The sequence below is a fragment of the Microtus pennsylvanicus genome, chromosome 16 (assembly GCF_037038515.1).
Source record: "Microtus pennsylvanicus isolate mMicPen1 chromosome 16, mMicPen1.hap1, whole genome shotgun sequence".
In the NCBI taxonomy this organism is placed as follows: domain Eukaryota; kingdom Metazoa; phylum Chordata; class Mammalia; order Rodentia; family Cricetidae; genus Microtus; species Microtus pennsylvanicus.
In genome coordinates, this window is record NC_134594.1 from 32,666,072 (window position 1) to 32,689,035 (window position 22,964).

The window sequence follows — 22,964 nt, forward strand, 5'->3', positions numbered from 1 at the left end:
AGACAGTAAAACTAAGTCATGAACACAGCCCTGCTTGACAGTCTCCACCTGCCACAAGCCCTGTGTGCTGTGATGTCCAAACTAAGACATAAGAAATCCACGGTATATGTGCTGGACTCTGGTCCTTAGAGATGCTGCATTCTGCAGACCACACAAGATTTGCATCTTTTTCCTTCTATTCCTAGAGCAGAGATAAGAAGACAAGTATTTCCTCCTCGGCTGTTACTTATTCACTTGTGTTGAAGAGGTATGTGTAGTTCGTTTGAGGATTCTCAGTCTCTTAAAAATAAATGGTTGTTTTATGTTAGCTGGTACATACTACAACACACACACACACACATATACATATCTACCAACATATAGCTAATTTTTGTTGTTGTTTGTGAGAGAATTTGATTTCACATATGCAAAGGCAGAAACTAGGGTGGGCAGTAGGGTAGAAAACTGATTTCCTTGCAAGATTCACTAGCCAGGCATAACTTCCCAACACATTAGCTTCAGGGAATGACTGCTGGGCAGAACTCAGCCATCTCCTGGGGCTGCTCAATGCCTTGGCTTTGCTCCTTTCTATGTGTGGTGGCTCCATTCTCTCCTGCTGTGGTTGCCTGCGTCTGTGGGTCTGGGAAGGGACCTGTGGCTACAGAGGACTGCATGCTGTCAATAGAACTCAGAGAAGTGAGCATCTTCTCTTGGCGGCCAGTTGAATGGCAGACACAACAAAAAGACATCACTCGGAGAAACATTGGTTGCAGATAAAAAGGAGATACTGTGACCTGCATTAGTGGGTCGGAAAGGAAAGCCAGAAAAAAAAAAATCAGCAGATGTCCTGATTATCAACACAACCCAGGCTTTTGGTACCCACTCCCCATCTTCTGGACTTGCCCATATGTGCTGTGATGTTGCATCGTTTACAGAACACTATTAGCAACTTCCTAACTCCTGTTCTTGAAAAAAAAGAGCCAGGATTATATAGTGCTTTAACGTTTTTGTTATTTACTGATAGCATTTTCAGCAAAGAATTACGAAATGAAAACATGTAACGTGGTGGAGTTAGAATGCCGATAAAGGAAAACGGAAGGTCAGGTGCTTTCCAAATAGAAGATTTAGAATGTCTGTAAATAACTTGCCCCGCGGCTCGTGTGTTTATTTAAGTCCATGCTTCTAGAAGGTTTGGGAACAGCTCGTTCTTTTTTATCATTATAAACATTTCATCTGCCAATTCATTTATAATGTTAAGCTGTTTTCAAACCCTTTCACCCCCTTTTAAGTGGTTTGAAAACAAATTTTACCCCATGTCCCATCTGGTTAATATAAATTATGAATTAGCCAAAGCCAGGATCATTAACATTTTTATAGTACCAAGAACTAGCCTAGTATTATAGAAGTGGCTGAGGTACACTAGGCAGATACCCTGTCTCTGTCTCTCTGTCAAGCTAAATGTCCCTTCTAAACTGTTGCTTTCTATGTTTTATTAAAGAAAATAAGGGGTGGAGTGGAGAGACTAGAGGATGTAGCTTAGTTGACGGAGGGTGTGCCTAACATGGATGAGGCCCGAGGTTTATTCTCTAGCACAACATAAACCCCAGTGCGGTGGCATGCACCTGCAATCCTAGCATTAAAGGGTGAAGGTTAAAGGACCTTCTGGTTCAAGGTCTTCCACTGATACATAGTGAGTAGGGACACTGTTTCAAAAGAAGAAAGAAAAATATAGAGAAACGGTACAGCAGTTAAATGGTAGTGCAAACTTATTGTGCACAATGCCTGGGTTCAGACTCCAGCAACAATACCTTACAGTGGAAACTGGCTCTTTTAAAACAGTGTTCCCTTCTGTTTCAGGTTCTTTAAGCTGTTCAGCAGTGGGGTGGGGGGTATATAGACATCCCACTTGAGACTGAGGATTCCACAGACACTTGTTCTCTGTACCTGGTCCTGTTGTGAGTTTTCATATTATGCACAATTGATGTGGGATGCCTCTCTGTATCCTATGAATATGTTTTATTACCATTAGTTAATGAAGAATCTACTTTGGCCTATGGCAGAGCAGAATATAGCAAGACAGGAAATCCAAGCAGAGATAGAGAGGGAAAGAAGGTGGAGTCAGGGAGACACCATGTAGCTGCCAAAGGAGAAAAACACCAGAACCTTACCTTACTGGTAAGCCACAGTCTTGTGAAAATGTACAGATTAGTAAAAATGGGTAAATTTAAGATGTAATTTTATTTATTAATTTAAGATATAAAAGGAATATACCTAAGCTGTTGGTTAAGCAGTGTTGCAATTAATAAAATTCCTGTGTGATTATTTGGGTCTGGGCATTTGGAAAACAAAGGCACAGTTTCCGTTTATACACAGTTCACTGCAAAAAGAAGCTTTTGTGATAAAGATGATCCTACTCACATTGTTGTCTGCAGAAGATAGAAAATCGAATTATTGTTAGTGGAGTAGATTAGAATAATACAGGGATATTTCCCATATCGGGGAGAGGACCCAAAGGTGGATCTGTGTAAAACTAGACAGTGTTTTCTTCTTCTCACATTTTCTTTTTTTTTCAAATTTATTTATTTATTAAGGATTTCTGCCTCCTCCCCGCCACCGCCTCCCATTTCCCTCCCCTTCCCCCGATCAAGTCCCTCTCCCTCATCAGCTCAAAGAGCAATCAGGGTTCCCTGACCTGTGGGAAGTCCAAGGACCGCCCATTTTCATCTGTATCCTCATCTCTGTTCTCATTCAGATGTCAGCTCCAGTTTGGTCCAACATCTCTTACACAGTTTGCATCCTGTGGGCAAAAGTTCCCAGCATACATTTTCATGGCCCCCACATTGACAAAGACTAGTTCCATTCTCTAAGATTCGGCTTTCAAAATTCTCAGAAGATGACTCGCAATTTCCTAGTTAGGGAGTGAGGAGGAGGGGGAGAAAGTAACCAGGAATTCACTGTAAGAAGAATCTGCATGTTCTTCTTCATTAACTTTTCCTGATCCTGAACAGGATCGTGTGGTAAATAAAAGACCAAGCAGCCCAAGGGGAAATCAATGCCTACTATGTGTCCAGCACAAAGTGCCAGCTCCAAATTCTTCACAAACATACTCTTCTGAGCCTGTTTTACCATGAAGCAAGAGTAATAAAGTCCATCATGGGTGAAAAAAAGATTTTTTAAAAAGAGACTAGTAAGTAATAGGGATCAATCGGTCCAAAGCAATACATCCCTTGACTATTTGCATAACATAAAAAACCCTTTATATTGCTGTATATCTTCTTTTTTTTTTTCTTTTTTTATTTTCGAGACAGGGTTTCTCCTTAGCTTTTTGGTTCCTGTCCTGGAACTAGCTCTTGTAGACCAGGCTGGCCTCAAACTCACAGAGGCTGTATATCTTCTTTAGCATTTGTTTGGGTATATTTTATCTTACATTTAGGTTCCAATATTCCCTAAGGGGAAGGAGAGTCTTATTTCTCTTCTTAGTGGTCTCAGCCCTGGTATATTATCCAGCATATTGAAACAGAGTGAATATTTGTTAAAAGAGTGACCCCCAAGTGCACTCACGAAAGTGTGCTGCTTTTCATTTGAGTCCTGTTAGTACTTTGGAGAAATGATTAGTCCTTTCTCATCGTCAAGCAAAGGTAAGGCTTCCTCAATTATTTTGTGAGAAAGAAGTTCTTCCTCAAAATATAGCAAAAAAAAAAGACTTGTAGTTAGTACTATTGGAAATAATCAAAAACTAAAAAGAACAAAACTCTCTTTTGCCTTAAAGAATTGAATACTAACTTGCTGATGTAGTTATTTCGGTTTTGGATATATGTTCTGTGTAGTTAATTCCACATGTTCCCCATATGCCGAAATAATAAACATCTTTAAAGTCGGCTCCTTTCCTTCCCATCCCTTCAGATCCGTACCCATGATGCAAGCAGAGACTCTTCATGTGTATTTAATTACACGAAAATGGCTTGTGTGTTTCTGTCTATTAATTACAGCACTCTAGAATTTATAAACTATTTCCTCCTCCACCCCATTTGCCAGATTCTCACAATATTACTTACACGATCCTGATTTAGCATAGCCAGAGCAAGGAAACATTAAAATGCACAAGCAAGGGGTTTTAACCACATGAATTTTCAGGATTTTAGGTATGAAATTTTTTATTTCTCCAAATTAAAAACAACTTAAAGGACTCATGTATTTTAAGTAAAAACTGATGGTCTTTAAAACGCTAAGAACCATGTCTGATATGGCCCATTCTATTCTTCAGGACTTAAAACAAATTGTGTTTGTTCGTTTGTTTGTGGTATTAGGGACTAAATGTAAGACTTGAACCTGGGAGGAGGCAAGGACTCTGTGTTGAGTTATATCTCCAGCCCATTAAGCCACACTTCCTTTTGCTCCTGTTGAGTTCACCACAATTTCACCAGTCCTGTGTACTTGAAGGTGTATGATATAATAAAGAACTCTCTTTGCTGTGTAAACTTCAAGTCAAATTGTAAAGCCTGCTGTAACGCAGGAGGCTGAAATAGAGACACTTGTGTCTCTCTCAGTGGAACTATCTGCTTTTGAACCATAGAGCCTAAAGATTCACTAAAGGAATTTCCCCAGGAATCTCCCACTGGGTGAGAGGAAGGAGATTTCACAGAGTTCTAGCAACTTATCAGACCACCTCATAGGATGGAACTGAAGCCCAGCCAGTAATGGGTCAATGATGGGATGGTGGGTAGATCTCACTGCTTGAAGAACATATCTTTGCCTTCTATTTAAATCTGGATCTCACTTCAGGACCTGGAAGACAGCAGGGGATGGAGGTGCTGGATCTTTCTGACCCAAAGTGTGTCCACTTTGAATAAATCTCCTTTTTCTGAATCCCACTACTAATTTTGCATCTTTTACTGGCTCACTGGAGACAGGTGGTTGGACCTGACTTGGGGCACAGGTCTGTGACCCCTGAGTTTAATAACACTGTTTGTACTGCCTACTTTTTGTTAAGTTGACACACTGGAGTCACTTGGGAAAGGAACCTCAACTGAGGAATTGCCTCTATTAGTCTTGTTTCTGTACATGTCTGTCGGGGGCATTTTCTTGATTCTTGATTAATACGGCATGAGCCCAGATCACAGTAGGCCATGCTACTTCTGGGAGTGTGATCCTGGCTTGTATAAGAAAGTAAGTTAGCTGCACTATGAGTAGCAAACCAGTAAGCATCATTTCTCCAGTTATAATTAGGGTTTCTATTGCTGGGATGAAACATCATTGCAAAAACAGTTTAAGAAGGAAAGGGTTTATTTGGCTTATACTTCTGCATCATTGTCCATCACCAAAGGAAGTCAGGACAGAAACTCAAGCAGGGCAGGAATCTAGAGGCAGGGACTGATGCAGAAGGCCAGGGGGAGAGCAGGCTTTATCCTCATGACTTTTTCAGTCTGTTTTCTTCCAGAACGCAAGACCACCAGCCCAGGGATGGCATTAGCCACAATAGACTGGGCTCAATACCCCACAAGCTTTACTACACCCCAATCTTAAGAAGGCATTTTCTCAATTGAAACTCTCTCCTCTGATGACTCTAGCTTGTGTCAAGTTGACAAGAAACTAGCCAGCACTCATCCTCAGTCTCTCTTCCAGTTATTACCCTCAGGTTTCTGCTTGAGTTCCCGCTTTGGCTTCCCTTGATAGTGGGTTAGAATTTGTAAGCCAAATAAATCCTTTTCTCCCAGGACTGCAATAAGCTTTAGGCTTTGCTGAGTAGCTCCGTGGGATAAAATCCCTACCAGGTGGAAGACTCTATATAGTTAGTCTGAATGACTTAGACCAGCATGTACACTGGGCTTCCAAAGTGCAATTAAAGGGAAGTGAGAAATAAGACAAAGTAAACGGGTTTGTCTAGGTCACTTGCAAGCAAGCGTAGCAAGACTTTTGTTGATCCAGAGTTCCTATGGCTAAATGCTAAATGCTATGCTAAGGAGCTTCTGGAAGCTTTTAAAAGCTTGAGCAACATTCATCTGAGACACAAATGTAACAAGTGTCAAAGTGAGATGATCTCAGAGCTGGGAAGTTTTTCATCAGAATAGGTTGTAAGTAATTAACTCCTCACTGATATCTCTGCAAGTAATCTCTCAGCCATACTGCTTTAAGTAACCACAATAAGATCAATGGGTCACTAAGCAGGACTTTGTAATAAGAAACTGTACTTTCATTTCCTGGCTGCTTAGACCCAAATAATCACAGAAACTATATTAATTACAATACTGTTTGGCCATTTAGTTCAAGCTTTTGACTAACTAACTCTCACATCTTAAATTAACCCATTTTCATTATTTTATATTTTACCACGAGGATCGTGGTTTGTTACCTCTTGCTTCTTAGGCAGCTACATGGCATCTGCCTGACTCCACCTTCATTCCCCCTGCATTCAGTTTAGTTTCTCCACCTACCTATAATCTGCCCTGCCATAGGCCAAAGCAGCTGCTTTTTTAACCAATGGCATTAAAACATATTCACAGCATACAGAGAAGAATCCCACAACTGAACAGGATTCAGTTTTTTGTTTGTCATCTATGTCCTATGGGCTGGGGGGGGGGGGGTCATTTGCTTATATGTACCTGGGGAAAGATACACAACCGTGGTGTCCCTTGGAAGTGACTCAGTAGCAACTCACTCAACTAGAAACACAGATCTCCATTAATGAGATCATAGTAGAAGAGTTTACTTGTTAAGAGAGTTTTATTGGGCCAGGCATGATGGCACATACCTGTAATCCCAGCACTTGAAACTCAGAGGCAGAGAGATCTCTGTGAGTTCGAGACCAGCCTGGTCTACAAGTTCCAAGACAGCTAGGACCACACAGAGAGACCCTGTCAATGAGTTTTTCTGGCTCCTTCAAACACATTTGACGATAGTTCCATAATAGGACAGGTGCCTACCATCAAGTTTAAAACTTCCATATAATGAAATTTAGGAGCTAGCTGCTTCAAATTTTTGTGTAAAAGCACTCAATAGAATAGAGTAGTTCTATTAGAAGCTATTCTGTGAGACTTTTAGTGTATTTTTGCCTCATAAATCCATTGCTTTTAAAGATATTTGACAGGAAATTTACTGGGAGTGGCTTTGGGGACAATGATGAAAATCAAGCCTCCCCATCCTCCCCATCCCCATCTCCTTCTCTATACACAGCAATTTCTTTTTAAAACTGGTAGTATTTGATCCACGTAGTTAACTCTCACTATATTCTTACTTTCTCATGCAATTCTGCCCTGTCAATTATTCTTGTTTCAGCTATGAAAATCTTTTCCAAAGTTTAAAGACATCAGTAACACTCTGTATAATGACTGAAAACAAGTCGTAGTATACGCCTCTAAACAGAAAATTTAACACAGGATATGGGCCAATCTATACAGAGCTGGTTCAATCATTCATTCATTTTAAAAACTGATTAGAAAATACAAAAGTTTAATTTTAAACTTACTTATATTACTGTAGAATGAACAGATACCGAATGGGTAAAGGGCAGGATTAGTTACCCTACCAGCCCAGCCTACTTGACAAGTTCCAGAGCAATTAGAGACACTTTCTCAAATTCCCAAATGGTAACTAATGGATGACACCCAGGTTATCCTCTTGCTTCCATGTGTATGTTCACACAACACACACACACACACACACACACACACACACACACACACGTACACACACACATATCCCTAACATCTTTCATTCCAGACACCTTTTACATCTTTCTCTGTGGTTTGACTAAGAAATGTCCCCTAATCATGAATGAGTCTGAACACTTAGCGCCCTGTCTTTCAGTGCCTGCTGACTGTGCTGGTTTTGCAGCTTGTGGAACGTGTAAAGGATGGGGCCTCTCTGAAAGAAGTGAGTCACTGGGGGCAGTCCTGAGGTCTGTGGAGCCTAGATCCTCTTCCTGGCCACTGTGTGCTTCCTGACTATAGTCACAATATAAGCAGCTAGGCCATATTCCCCATCACCCTGCCTTCTCTACTCAGGACCGAAGCCCTTTTTGATTTGCCAGCCAAAGTAAATGCTTCCTCCTTGTGCTGCATTTCTCTTTAAGTTGCCTTTGGTTAGAGCAGCAAGAGAAACAGCTGATGCTTCTCCCTTCTCCCAGCATCTCGAACTCGCAAGGTCTCAAGGCTAGTGTGTTATATTTTCTGCTCTACTCTCGGGGCCACAATGCCGATAAGGCCACCTTTTCTCAGACCATGATGACCCCCTTAACCCTAAAGCATTCTTCTGCTTTGGGTCCTTCAAACTTGTCACTCAAAGCATTGCCATTCAGTCCTTTGATCTCAACCTGGTTTCTTTTACTCTCCTCTGGCCCCTCCGGCCAGGTTGCATCCTGGTTGCTCCACGAGGGAGAGAATGAACTACTCTACCCTGGTTAATGTAGCCATTGGTCTCAGCACTCCTTAAAGTAATACAGAAATGAATAACGCTAGAGAATAGTAGCAGCATTCATCTAGAAGTGCTCTTGTGAGGATTAAATGAATTCGTGCAGATTAAAGACTTTAAATTCCTAGTTGTTTATTGATACTCTTCTAGACACCAAAAAGTCTTTAAAATGGAATAATATTCTCTTCCTTTAAAATGTTAACAAGAATGATGAAAACGAGTGAGTGAGAATATGAATAATCAAATAAACATGCCCATAGGCTGGAAATGGAGTCAAAATGAAAAGTAGTGAGTGTATTAAAGACCATTTAGGCTCCTGGGACAGAAGTAAAAAATGACTGTGGAAAGTTTGGCTTCTACTGATGAATAGTGACATAAAAGGGCTTAGGCTAGAGGAATTGGAGCCAGGCTCCCTGGATGGGAAACAATTTTTTTTTCTATATGACTTTTACCTTTATTTTTTTAAATTTATTTATTAAAGATTTCTGTCTCTTCCCCGCCACCGCCTCCCATTTCCCTCCCCCTTCCCCAACTAAGTCCCCCCCCAGCCCGAAAAGCAATCAGGGTTCCCTGTCCTGTGGGAAGTCCAAGGAACCCCCACCTCCATCCAGGTCTAGTAAGTTGAGCATCCAAACTGCCTAGGCTCCCACAAAGCCAGTGCGTGCAGTAGGAGGGAAACATTTAATGAGAAAGGGGGTTTTTATGAAGCTGCAAGAGCCAGGCATCTGGCATGGTGATGAATGCCTTTGATTCCAGCACTCCGGAGGCAAAGGCAAGCAGAATCCTGAGTTCAAGGCCAGCCTGGTCTACAGAGCAAGTTCCACGACAGCCAGAATTAAACCTGTCTCAAAAAAAAAAATTAAACAAACAAAACAAAAGTTCCAAAAAACACTGAAGCAAAAGGCATAGACAGAATGAAACAGAGCGAAAAGAAAAAACACCTCAACCTCACACATATTGTTAAGAAAAGCATAGTCAAAAAATGTACCATGTCAGTAGTGAAGGATCAGTATGGGCTCAGGACACCCAAAATCAAGTTCTCAGCGCAAAGGAGATTTATTTTCCCAGGAGAAACAAAGGGCAGGGAATAAGAGACAAAGACAAGAGACAGAAGAGGGACAAAGGACGGCTTCTGAGTAGAGAGAGGGTAGTGGAACATAGGGAAATGGCAGTGTATGCAGGTACAAGGGGAAACCCTGTGTTGGGATGAAATATTTAATTTTGATTAGGCATATTAATTAGGTGAGCCAAAGGGAACTTTTGCTTTCTAGACTTTAATACTTTGATGGCTGGATTTTGGTAGTCAGCCTTGGAGGGAGGAAGTTACTAAATAAGGGAACAGACCTTGGGGGCTAGCTTTCGGGACTATAATCTAACAGTTTTTAGCAAGGGCGAGGGGAAGGGAGAGAAGGGAAAGCCTGCCAGAGCCATATTTATCATACTCTAGCTGGTCATGCTCTGGCTGGCTAGAGTCTCTTCAAGTAGACTGCTTATTCTTTTTCCCAGTTAAGGTAAAAAGGGGACTGATATAAAAATTTAAAAAATATAACTCAAGATGTTCACATAGAAGAAAGCACTGGGGAAGATTTGTTCTATTTTTACAAGAGCAGAGAAAAGAGAGAAATATGAAATTGAGAAAAGCCAATAGAATGGAAATTCCAGACACCGGGATGAGCGAGATGGAGCAACAGCTGTAAAACCTCATTAGCTATGATGCTCCCACAACTGCAGAAAAACAGGAGTCTTCCTAGAGGGAATGATCTCAGACAGACAGACAGACTGTAAACAGATTATCTCCCAGGAACACCCTTGTGAAATACATCAAAAATTTTTTTAAAAATTGATTAAAAAATGTGTAGACATTATTTGAAAACACAAAATGATTGATTTGTCTTAACAAAAATAAAACTAAAAAGATGCAACCTTAACTTACATGTTTACAGAAAATACAGAATTCTTACACAGTCAAACTCTTTATTGCCTTCTAGGCATATCGGAAAAGAACTTTCTGTTATGTGTCAAGATAATTTCTAGGGAAATGTAAGACATAAATATCTCCTTACCCCAGGTAGGAAGCCCATGAAGGACCAAAGTATGGATATCACCAAAGTCCAACCCAGTGAATCAAAGACTTTTATTGGGGTTACTTAGAGGAATATGGGTAAAGGTCTACTTACAGCAGCACAAATGGCCTAGAGACAGCTGTATCATCAAAATCCACCCTAGGATGGGTAAAAAGCTCACAAAAGCTGGGAACCTGGAGCACACGGCACACCCCACAGGCAGCTCAACAGGTTGGAGAGTCTGCCTTTCAATTGCCTTCATAGGTTTGAATCTAGACCAGGTAGATAAGCCGGTTTCTGCTGCTTTCAGGTTGCTCAGCTGGTTTCTTCCAGGCACTTGGGCTCATCTGAGAGCGACTCTCAGCGGTCATCATTGTTCTCTCTTGGGCAAAAGGGAACCGAGTCGATCTGGTCAGCTTCAGGGACTTGCTGAAGCTCTTTTGAGATGTTTCCCTGAGGGCTTACGACCCTTTTCCATCTCAGAGAAAACTGCCACACAACACTTTCAGGCTCACAAAAGTTCAGCTCTTCAGGTCTATTTTTGATTACCATCTGGCAAATTCCCAAAAGGCCAAGAACTTAACAGAACACACACTTGTTATTCTACAGGGCTTGTGGGTGTGGAATCTAGGCTGGAACTAGAATGTCTGCTTTGGGCTGTTACTAAGATGACGGTCAAGGGCTGAAGAGATGACTTAGGTCATCCGCAGACTCAAGTGGGAAGTAGTCCACTTCCTGCTCTGTGGTTGCTGGCAGGGTCTATTTGCTTCAGGGCTTTGGAACCGAAAATGAGAGCTCCTCAAATACTTTAGAGGCCACCCACTGACTTTGTCCCTCTCGATGCTGTGGACACAAGATACTATGCTTCGTTAAAGGCAACAAGAGAGTCTCTACTCAGAAGTTCCCATCTCTTAAAATCCATAACACCATTTTATGTAAATCATATTGACCTGAGATGAACTTTGCCAACAGTAGTTGTCGTATATTGTGAAGGGCTCTACTAAGCCTATGTATGGCAAACGTGGCTGGGAGGCTTTCCCCATTCCCTCTGTCTCACTCAACTGTTGGATTAAGTATATAAAGCTAGACATCAAGGTTTATCCCCTTATTTGGTCATTTCCTCCTCCTGAGGCTGACTACCAAGGTCCTGCTATCAAAGCATTGAAGTCCAGAAATCAAAAGCCTCTTTCGCTCACCAAATTAACTTGCCCAACTTAAATTAAACAACTTATCCTAACATGAGGTTTCCCCCTTTACCTTTATAAACCACCATTTTCCTAGGCACCACATCTGTCTCCACTCTGTCTGGAGGCAGTCCTTTGTCCCTCTAGGACAAATACCTCTGCTACCCCCCCCCCCCCATCCCTTCTTTTCCTTAGCCCTCTATCTCCTGTGTTTGTCTCTTACTCCCTGTCCTCTGTCACTCTGGGGCAAACAAATCTCCTTTGTGTAGAGCACTTGTTCTTGGGTTCCTGAGATGATACCTTTGTTTATAGGTTTAGCAGGTGTAAATGTTTGTTCTTTGGAGCCCTGTTTTCCCTCCACTTTTATTAACATCTTTATAAATGTGCTTTATTGCATCACAATGTCCTTTTGTACAGACCTTGGGAGCTAACTTTAGGAGTGTAATCTGTCTTTTAGCAAGGCAGAGGGAATCGAGGAGAAGGGCAAGGCTTGCCAGAGCCATGCCCACCCTGCTTGAGCTGGCCAGAGTCCCTTCAACACCTGCGTGCAGAGGAGCATTTATTTTCATGCCACTGGGAGGGACTTCCTGAGCCTGATATGTTGTTGATGCTCTATTAAAGCAGAGGGTGAAATGATCACCAGAGGGCACCGCTGGGTCATCCTCAGATGCATCACTAGGAGGAAGTTTCTTTGGTTTTATAAACGAAAGGAACTTATACTGCCATTTCACTTTTGAAGCACACAGTGAAATGGGTTGATTTTCAGAAATGTAAAATACCTCTCCTATATCCTTGATACAGTTAATTTAGGAGGGGGAGAAAAAAATTCCATCAGCTGTTTAGGCGTTGTTTCATTCCTGGGTTCTAATGTTACTTACATGGTTTGTTTGATTTTCTGGTTCCTAAGTCATGTCTATTGTGTTTTAACATGTAAAACAAAGCCATATATCTATTCATTTTAAAGTTGTGTTTCAGTGTTTCTGTTTTGTGTTTTCTACCTGCTAGTTTGCATTGCCGACACCACTTCCTTGGTGATATAATTCCATTTCTTTTAAGCTTCAACTAGTAACTAATCTTCGGAGATAATAATTTTAAAGAAATCTCACTGGCACAGAAGATCACCACTGCTATGGAATACTCCTCCTGTATGCTGGGAATATGCATTACTTCCATTGGTTAATAAAGAAGCTAATTGGCCTATAGCAAGGCATGATACGGTTAGGTGGAACAAACAAACAGAGGATACTGGGATGAAGAATGGTGGAGAGAGAGAGAGAGAGAGAGAGAGAGAGAGAGAGAGAGAGAGAGAACAAGTAGCAGGATGTATAGAAAATGAGATGACAAGCCATGAGCCACGTGGTAAAGTATACATAAGAATATGTTCATTTAAGAGTAAGAGTTAGCTAGTAACAAGTCTGAGCTGTCAATCGAGCATTTGCAATTAATATTAAGCCTCTAGTTTAACATTTGGTTATTTGGGAACTGGCGGGTGGGAGAGAAACGTCCGTCTGCACAGCACCACGCTACGATGAATGGTACAATCCTGAGGCTCTAACTACTTTACATAGAACTTTCTGTGTTCAATTAAATTTCCTATTCTGTTAATCAAAGCAGTACAGGTTTTCTTCATGGCAGTTTTATTCCTGCAGCCTGTAAAGCGTCATGTGGAGATGGGCCGCAGACAGGCCTGTTGCCAACGCCACCAGTCCACAGCCACCATTCAGCAGCTTTCAGCCCCTACATCCTCAGTGTCTTGTGTCCTCTTTTCCTGGGTCCTTCTCAGAAATCTAACTAAAGACTCTTGAATATCTGAGCAATGTGGGAAAGGATAGAGAAATGTGAAGCAAAATCAAACCCACATTTAAAAAATATCTTTAAAATATGGACGGCAAGGGGGGTTGAGTGGGTAAAGGCGCTTGTCTGACTTCCTTGGTTCAACCCTAGAAACCAAATGTTGAAGGAAGAAAACCAAACCTCTTCAAGTGTTCTTCTAATCCTCACATGTGTGGTATAGCGCAAAAGAACAGGCACAGACACACACATGCACACAAAAGAAGCAAGTAGTAAATTTTAAAACTTTACCATCCAGCTAGAAAGAAAAATGCAGAGAAAAGTATTGCTAACAAGTGACGACTTCACTGACAACAGAAAGCAAGTGTCTAATGACCTATGGTATTAACTGTAAAGAGCTGACTCACTCCCCTTTGCAGACGTGCCCACTGGTGGGCTGCACATGCCCCCGAGGACGGTCCTCATGCATGTGCTCACGGGCAGCACTAATTGAACTCAGGGGGTTATTAACAACGACGAAAAGAGGATGTGAAGTTGGGAGAGAGGGTGGGAGCCCTGATGTATGGTAGAGAGAGGTAGTGGTGGATGGATCAGATGAAGACACATTGTGTACACGGAGGAAACTTTCACAAATGGGTAATTTTAAAGGAAAATTTGTCTCATCACCACTCCACATGTTAAAATGGGTTTGTGAGGTCTGCTGTTAGCTGTGACATCTTTGCACGTTCTGGTGGAATGGATTATAGGCTTTTAGTGGTCTGAAATTCACATTCCTTACATGTAAAATGTGAAAAGTAGTGCGGGCCTCTTAGAGCCACTGTCAAGATTATATTTTCTGGGGTAACATACAGCAGCACTTTAGTGGTAATGGGTGCATGCTTAATAAGCATATAGGTGTAAAATGAATAATAAACACCCAGGGACAGATATTGGGGTTCAAGCCGAAGATCAGAAAAGCAAAGCAGCCAGCCACTGGCTCTTACCTCCGTCTCAGACTGAAATGAGTGAACCTGCCTCCACGAATCCTCAGAATGAGACTGAGCCGACACCTGTCTCCTCCCACCTTAACATTCCTCTCGAGGGCTGTGATTAAATGTGTGTAGCACCACTGCCCGGCCTCTATGACTAACTCGTGTGGCTGCTGGGATTAAAGGTGTGTGCAGACTGCCTGGGCTGTGTGGCTGCTTTGTATTCTGATTTTCGGGCAAGCTTTATCAATTGAAACACAAATAGTATACCCATATCTATATGAAAATGTCTTTGAGACTGTTCCAATGGAGAACCTCATCACTGAGACTCCACATCAGGTGCTCTGGTAAACATGAGACAAAGATGAACCACGGATGTATGTGGAGAGTAACACTCATACTACAGATATTCAGTTGTCTATATGTGGTATAATTATACAGATATAAATACTTAGGAATACAAATAGCCTTCAAAATTTGACCATTGGGGCTGTAAATATAGGCATGTATCATTTAGTAACAGGACATGTTAAGAAAATGTTACTTGATTCATCATTATGCAAACACCATGGAGTGTACTTACAGGGACCCACAAGGTATTACAATACCAGCCAAGGCTAAATTAGCCATCATCATATAAACCCAGTCTATTGCTGACCAAAACATCATTACATAGTTCATGACGGTATATAATATTGGCTAATCAGCATGTAATGAAAGATTCTACAATAGTGGTATGGATTTTGTTATGGGAGATGAAAGACACATAATTCACATTCCTAAGTATTTTGAAATCCAAAAGTCATATCATAATGGAGACTCTTTTCTGGCAAGGATCATGAATGTGTGCTTTGACTGAGACAAAGCTGTGTTGAAATTCTGGCTGTCTCTGTTGGCTGTGCAGAGCATTCTCTAGCTGAATGTGTGTCGGTGTATCTATGGGTCTGGAAGTGTCTTTATGGAAATTCTACTATCGATCTAAGGCTGTCTCTTTTTCTTTTTTGTAGCTGACTAGATAGTACTCCTGACTAGATAGCTCTGTTTACATAGAACATATGTTACAGAAGTTTTTATTTCTCTTATGAGTGCTCAAAATTTCATTTATAATTTTTGTCTAAATCCTACTATGTATGACTATTCACTTTGCATATATATATATATAATATATATATAATATTTTATTTGTTCTTTAAGAATTTCATAGAGTTTGAGGCCAGCCTCGTCTACAGAGCATGTTCCAGGTCAGGCTTCAAAGCTACAGAGAAACCCTATCTCTAAAAACCCAAACCAAAATTTATAGAATATATCTATCCTCCATTCATCCCTCCAATTCTTCTCTGCCCACCCTTTCTCCCAATTTCATGCCTTCTTCTTTTCTTCAATAACCCCCACATCCAAATAGTGACCATGGGTGTGGGGTCATATACTGGTACATATTCTGATACATATTGGCCATAAACCCAATGAAGAATAACTCTTTCTCTGCAGTCATCAACTGTCAATAGCTTCTCAACCAGAGGTAGATAGACCCCCTAGGACTTGCTATCTACATGCATGGATTTCTGCTCCTTCATGTGCTTCTGAATAGTTACCTCCTATGGTAGACACCTCTCTAATCCTTTTATGTTTGACTGGCGGGTGGCCTTCCTGTTTTTCATTCTTATGGTCCTTAGGACTCTTGATTGTCATTGACACTTGACCCCTGGGGGGAGTCATTGGATCCTAAATAAATACAGTATGAGTCCATGGGATTTTTGTTTTGTTTTATTTAAAATTTTTGGGTTTTTTTTTTCCGGTGTATTGGTGTTTTGCCTGCATGTATGCCTGTGTAACGCTTGCATGCAATGCCAGTGGAAGCCAGAAAAGGAGGTACATTACTAGAGCCAGAATTTAGACAGTTATAAGCTGTCCCATGAATGCTGGGAAGATAGCCCTTGTCCTCCGGAAGAGCAGACAGAGCTCTTAACTACTGAGCTGTTACTCCAGCCCCAAGTCCACGTTTTTGCAAAGTATCAGCTTGCAAATGATTTTTTCAATGTAGATGGCATATCAATGTGTGTATGAGAGTAGTGATTTTGTAATATAAGTTCAAAGTAGGTAAATTGCTGACCAGCTCTGAATCATAGGAATGAGGCTGTCAGCTCATCCTCAAAAATATATACTCAAAACCGTAAGACTGTCAGATCAGTCAGATGGTGGTGGATCATGCCTTTTAATCCCAGCACTTAAGAAGCAGAGATAGACAGATCTCTGTGAGTCTGAGACAAGCCTGGTCTACACAGTGAGCTCCAGGACAGACAGGACTACATAGAAAGACCTTGTCTTAAAAACAAAAAATAAAACAAAGCAAGAATATATAATCAGAGAAGTAAAAATTGTGCAATAAAGAGAATACTTATCATACAGAAGGTATGCAATTTTCTAGTGTATGAAAGAGCAGTAAAAATCTAGTAAATGTTAAACCATTTTTTGAAACTTTTTTTAACCAGGTAATAATATATTATAAAGAGTTTTAGTTTTTTAAACACTGTCTTATAACAGCACTTTAGATGACTGTAATATAATCCTTTGTATTTGTACACACTGCTTTGTCTACCCACTCTCATACCATGACACATTTTGATTCTAGTTTTTACAATCTGTAACAGCAGTTAACACTTATGACAATATGTATATGTAGAAACTTCTGGAGAATAAATTATGAGGAGGAGAACAGCAAAAAAAAAAAAAACCCAGAACATTCACATTCAAACCTTTAGAAAGTTTAAACCAATTTCCACTTATCCCTAGTAATTAGGCTTTAAGCACAGTAACTATAAAAACAAACAAACAAACCATTTTCTATTTATTAGTTGTTTCATAGTAAGCTAGAGTGTCACTTATGGGACATGTAATTTTCTCTTATAGGACAGTAAGACCAACACACCAAAGACAGCTTTGTACAAAGCTCTTCAGAACATCCCCGAATAATCCCCAGTCAAGTGCATCAAAACCACCTGGATGCCTTTTCCCTGCAGCTTTATGGGTCCTAGCCCAGAACACAGGATGAGAAGCAGAGAACGAGGGTGTTCCTGTTGGAAACTGGCACTGGGTGCCTTGACGATACTTCTGGTTCAATCTATGTGTGCCTTTGACTTAGAGAATGCTGCCTTTGTCATCAATAAACATCGACTTTGTTTTAGAGTACCTGAAAGGTATGTTTACAAACCTTCTCCAGTTCTGTGCTCACACCCAATCTGGCCATCAGCTCTGTTTTAAAGAACAAGACACAGAATTCAGGGAGATCACTAATATTTAGCATTGTGAGACTGTAACATCTTTGGCAGCCATTGGCATGCATGGTTTTAACTTTTGCTTCTCTCCTGACTAATGAGATTGAACGCTGCATACTTGCTTTAAAAGCATTAGAATTTGCTTTTATATGCATGTGTTCTTTTGTCTCGCCAAGTGTTTTACCACTGTTTTTCTGTGCTTGGACTATGTTCTTTATGCCTCATCCCTAATCTTTTGCCATTTATATTTGTACAAAACATTTTCTCCCATTCTTTCTAAAACATTTTCTCCTATTCTTTCTAATACATGCTTACTTTTTTTTAAATCAAGTTATTTTATTAGTAAAATAGCAAATGCTTTATGGGATGGAATATATCTTAAATGGAAACACCTTGATCAAATAATTTTAAAGCAACCTTGATGTATTTCCAACAAAAATGGTTGAAAATTTGCTTGGAGTTGGGAATAACCTAAGGTCTTATTTGACATAGTCTTTTGTGTTCATTATCAATTATATACTTTCAAAGAACAATTTTTCATAATTATTATCATAACTGAAGGTTTAGTTTCATGTAATTTGGCATTAACGTGTTTAATGATAGTCATCCAAACTGTAAAACTTGTGAACATTATAAATACATGGTGTGTGAATGATTACATTAATAAATTTTAATTTAGTTTTTTTATTTATTCTTCTCTCACACACTACATCTGGACTGCAATTTTCTCTTCCTCCACTTACCCTCCCGTCATTCCACTGACTTTCCGTTTCCTTTCAGAGAAGAGCAGGTCTCCCAGGGCTATCAAGCGAACACAGCATAACAGGCTACAATAAAGCCAGGCATACACACTCATTTCAAGGCTGGTTTGCTCAATCTTTTTGGTGTTAGTTTTTCAGAAAGCATATTTATAATGAAAATATTATTCCGCAGTAAATATATGACTTCTTTGTATTAAGAAGCAGAGAAGTTGGCTATTTAGGTGAAAGGGATGCACTATTATCCACTCTATAGTGTATATGTACTACTGCTTGTGTTTTATGACGACTATATGAGCTAAGATTACGCTAATGTCCAGAGATCCACAGAGAACAATGAGCTGTTTCTTAATGCAATTTCCAAGGGAATACTCAAATAATGCTTTTTATTTTATATTTTTAAATTATATACATTTTCAACCCTTATTTTTGTTTCTGAGTATCTGTATATTTATAGACTAAAAACTACCTGACACAGAAATCATAGGAAAGATTTAGAAGATGCACAGAAGGATTTTATGAAGGTTGTTATTGATTTGTCACTGATTAAAGCAACACGTTTTCCAGAACGTTTATTCAATGCCAGACGCAGGCCTCTGTCACAAATATAGATAGTTCATGACTGTGAAAAAAATCTACTTAAAATTTTCTCATCACCACTGGCCATTTTAAAACAAAGATGTACACGAATTAAACTTGAGCCAGTCTCTGGGCTAAATTTGTCTATACATAGTATCTATATTTAAACTCTCTTTATATATTATGTCAGCAACATAGACCCACCCATAGTAAAATGAATAATAAACAAGCACGCAGAAGATGTGCCACAAAACATTCTCGCTCTTCTACAGATTTCCCTTTAATCCACCTATCCCAGCCAGCTGCCTCCTTCAGAGGTTATGTTGTGCTCAATGCTCTAACTGTTTTGCACTACTGAACTCAGCCAAGGACGGCTGCAGACCATGAAGAGAATGACAAACCAAGAAATGATAGCCTCTCCCCAGCTCAGAGCTGGGCCAGGGAAAGCTGGAAGGGAAGGACCTGGACAAAACCTCTAGATCCACCTCACGCCGATACAAGCAGGATGGGAATACCCTATTCCTAGTCAAAACTAAATTCCCCATAAATAATAAACGTAATTTTTAGTGTTGTAATCTGACGCAACCTTTCATCTGTATTTTATCTGCCAACCTTACTCCAAAATCAGTCGAGCAGTTAAATGAAACAATGCCCCTAATCTGCATGTCTTTACCCTAAAAACAAAGTTCCAGTCCTTTAATGGCTTTGGTCTGTTTCAAAACAGGGCATTTTGAATCATCTCGAGTCAGTGCAGGAAGCATTTCAAAGTGGTTGCTAGGTGGCAGATCGCCACTTGGGAAAGCATTTTTCAGACTTGATTGTCACTGCTGAGTGAGAGTAGCTTGGTAGTGAGCCTGGATGTGCACAGCACAGAAAGTTTTACTTTGGGGCTACCTTTTGTGTCCAACTAAAACTTGACGGCAAAAGAGAGCTTGAAAAGTACGTCTGAAAAGATTTTATTTTGTATGCAATGCTTGAATGCTTAGGTAAACAGGGAACTAAATAATCACAGGGTTCAATTTATTTCAACTGTTTTTTCCCCCTTGCTGGATTTTTGAGATAGGTAAGAAAGGATTTCTGCCAAACCAATCTGGGCAGGAAAAAACTTGAAAGTACCGACCAGTCTTAAGTATCTCCACATTATTCTTGATATAATTTTACCTGGATAAAAGGAATGCACACACAGAAATTTGATTTATCTGGAGTTCACTTGCAAATAGAATTCTCCACACAAAGGAACACTGTGGCCTATTCAGGTACACCTCTGTTCAAATTACTTATCTAAATTCATGAAACAAGAGTTGCGACTCTACACACTGTTTTTCGTTAATCTGGGCGAAAACTTAGAATACAAGAAAGCTCAGAAAATGAAGTGAACAGACACAAGACACGGGGAAATAATCACCAGAGGAAAAATGACATTGGCCATAGCATCCTTAAGGAAATATCTACAAAAATGACCAGCCCTACTTAGAGGATATTGGTGTGTGATTCCCTCATTATGACTCTATATTAAGTATATCAGCATTACACCATACCCACATTGTGTTCCATCAAGTGTTCAGGTTTTATCATTTTATTTATTTATCTATTTATTTATTTTACTACTTTATCTATCCTGGTACCCTGGGCATAGAAGGAGTAAACCAATGAATTTTGGGAAAGATAGAATCTAAAGAAACTTCATATTTTTTTTCCTTAATGTATCATATTGTGACCTCATGGACTGAACAATTACTGGATTTCAGCCTTTCTGTCATGAGACAGCCACTGGGGACTACCAGAACCACAGCCTGGAAGCCAGTCTAATAAATTCCACATACATATGCATATACACATGCTATGCAAGTATATGTACATATGTATATGTCGATGCATATATTCTATCAGTTCTGGTCCTTTAAAGAACTCTAGCTAATGTAGAAGGTGTGATGTATGCTTCAAATATCTGGGGATCTATGTGTTTATCGCATCCATCATAAATCTATAGACTACTCATAGTGGATACCTCAAAGGACAGAGAAGAAACTACAGGCAAATGAAGAAAGGGTTTTCTGTTTATTTGCTACTTTCATTTTGTTTTATTTATCTTTTTTTCACTCTTGTACAATCCCAGTCTTTACTACATGTATGTCTGATCACCATTTGATTGAGGACACCGTCAGTTTTTGCCATGGAAGTTTTCTTTTTCTCAGCAGTTACTGAAGAGGCAAATAACTGGTCAAAGTGATGAGAACAACTGGCCAATGAAAACCGAGCCCTAAATGGAACATCCCTATCACCCGCTCCGAGGCTCAGGACACAAGGCAGAAGAGGGGGTAGAAAGAAAACAAGAGCTGGAGGAAGTAGGTGGAGCTATGTGGAGCATTTTTTTTTTGAGGGCCCTACACTCACAAACTCGAGACAACTATAATCACCCGTAAGAGACCTGGAGAGACTGGGCTCCTCCGCATCATTCCATGGAGGGGAGAGAAGCTCACAAGGCTCACCCCTCTCTGGGGATTTATATCCCTCCAGCCATTGCTGGGAGAAGGAGGGCCAGTTTCCTCAGTTGTACAACCATTGCTAAGTTGCCCATGCTTCTGTAAATAGCTCTGCACCCAGGTTCCCATAAGCAACCTTAATTAAACCCGCCGGTCCACCCCTAAAGGAGGTATGGCAACAGGAGGGGACTAGTTGGGAAGAGGGAGGGAGACTAAGAGAGCATAATGAGAAATGAACATGATTGAAATACATTATATCCATGTGTGTATGAAAATACTGTAATCAAACCCATTAACTATAATTATTACCTGCTGATAAAGTGTTTAAATAAATAAAACAAAGCCGCAGGAACACAGCTATTTAAAGAGACAAAGATCTTGTTCATCCATGCTGTGTGCTCCGACTGGAACCCACTGAAGGGAGAGGATGCTAAAGGGCATATCTCATCCTTGACATTCAAAAAGAGCTCACAAACCTAGCTGGGGCTGCCAGTTGCGTAAACTTAGAGGTGTCTCTGAATCTTCTCCTCAACATACAAGTTCCTATACTTCAAACGCCAGCTATCCTCACTGTGGCTCTGGACTAGCCAAGAGGATGCCTCATCTTCCAGACAGTGGGAGCAAAGGAGAAACCCAGTCCTGCTGATCACATCTGCCTGTAATTCTCCCTAGGTGTGACCGCCAGGAGTCCTCTGTGGCTATCTCCATAAACTCTACCCTTTTCCATGACCAGACCGACTTGTCCCATGTCTTCTCCCATTAGGCACACTCCTGTGCTCATAACTGCCTCCAGGTACTGGATGAGCTACCACAAAATTATTCTTATCTATACCAGTTCTCCGCAAAATGATGCTGGGGAAGAGAAACGATCTTGTTTTGTGGTTGGAGAAACAATGGTCTTTAAGATTAAGTGACTGTCCTTCTAACAATTGGAAGTAGCCAGCACACCAAAGCTTAGCTTCCTGATGTGATTGGTCTTTCCCAGTGCACCATGACAAGGATCATGAATTCATTTTACTTTTCTTTTAATTTTGTATGACATTTATTATTATTATTATTATTATTATTATTATTATTATTATTATGATGTGTACATGGGTACATGGAGGTCAGAAGACATTTTTGTGGGAAACATTTTTCTCTTCTTTCACCTCTTGGGTCCCCGGCATAGAGGTTAGTTCATCGGGCTTGATGACAGACACCTTTATGTGATGTTCCATTTTTGCCAGCCCCAGTTTTGGTTTGTGGAGGGAGGGCCTCACTCTTTAGCCTAAACTGGCCTTGAACTCCTAGCAGTGTTTCTGCCTCAGCCTCCCAGATGCTGGGATTAGAAGCGTGAGCCACCTTATCCAGCTTCCCCGTTTATTGTCTTTTACAATCTCTGCTAATCGAACATATGAAAACTATGACCTTACTACTTCTATTTTCACTGCTCTGGCAACATGCTCTGGCTTAGCATATTTTGTATCTTAACAAGTAGG

The 22,964-nt window shown here is 40.4% G+C and overlaps 1 long non-coding RNA gene across 2 annotated transcripts in view; it reads right to left on the minus strand.

The window, feature by feature from the left end:
• LOC142836348 (uncharacterized) overlaps positions 1-22,964 on the minus strand; it is a 35,186-nt gene that overhangs the window by 7,997 nt on the left and 4,225 nt on the right. The window contains exon 3 of one of the 2 annotated variants that reach the window (XR_012908050.1): positions 10,505-10,830. The exons of the other annotated variant lie outside the window; for it this stretch is intronic. This is a non-coding gene — a long non-coding RNA (uncharacterized LOC142836348). Of the gene's footprint in view, positions 1-10,504; positions 10,831-22,964 lie in introns of those variants that run through there. 2 annotated transcript variants of the gene reach the window in all.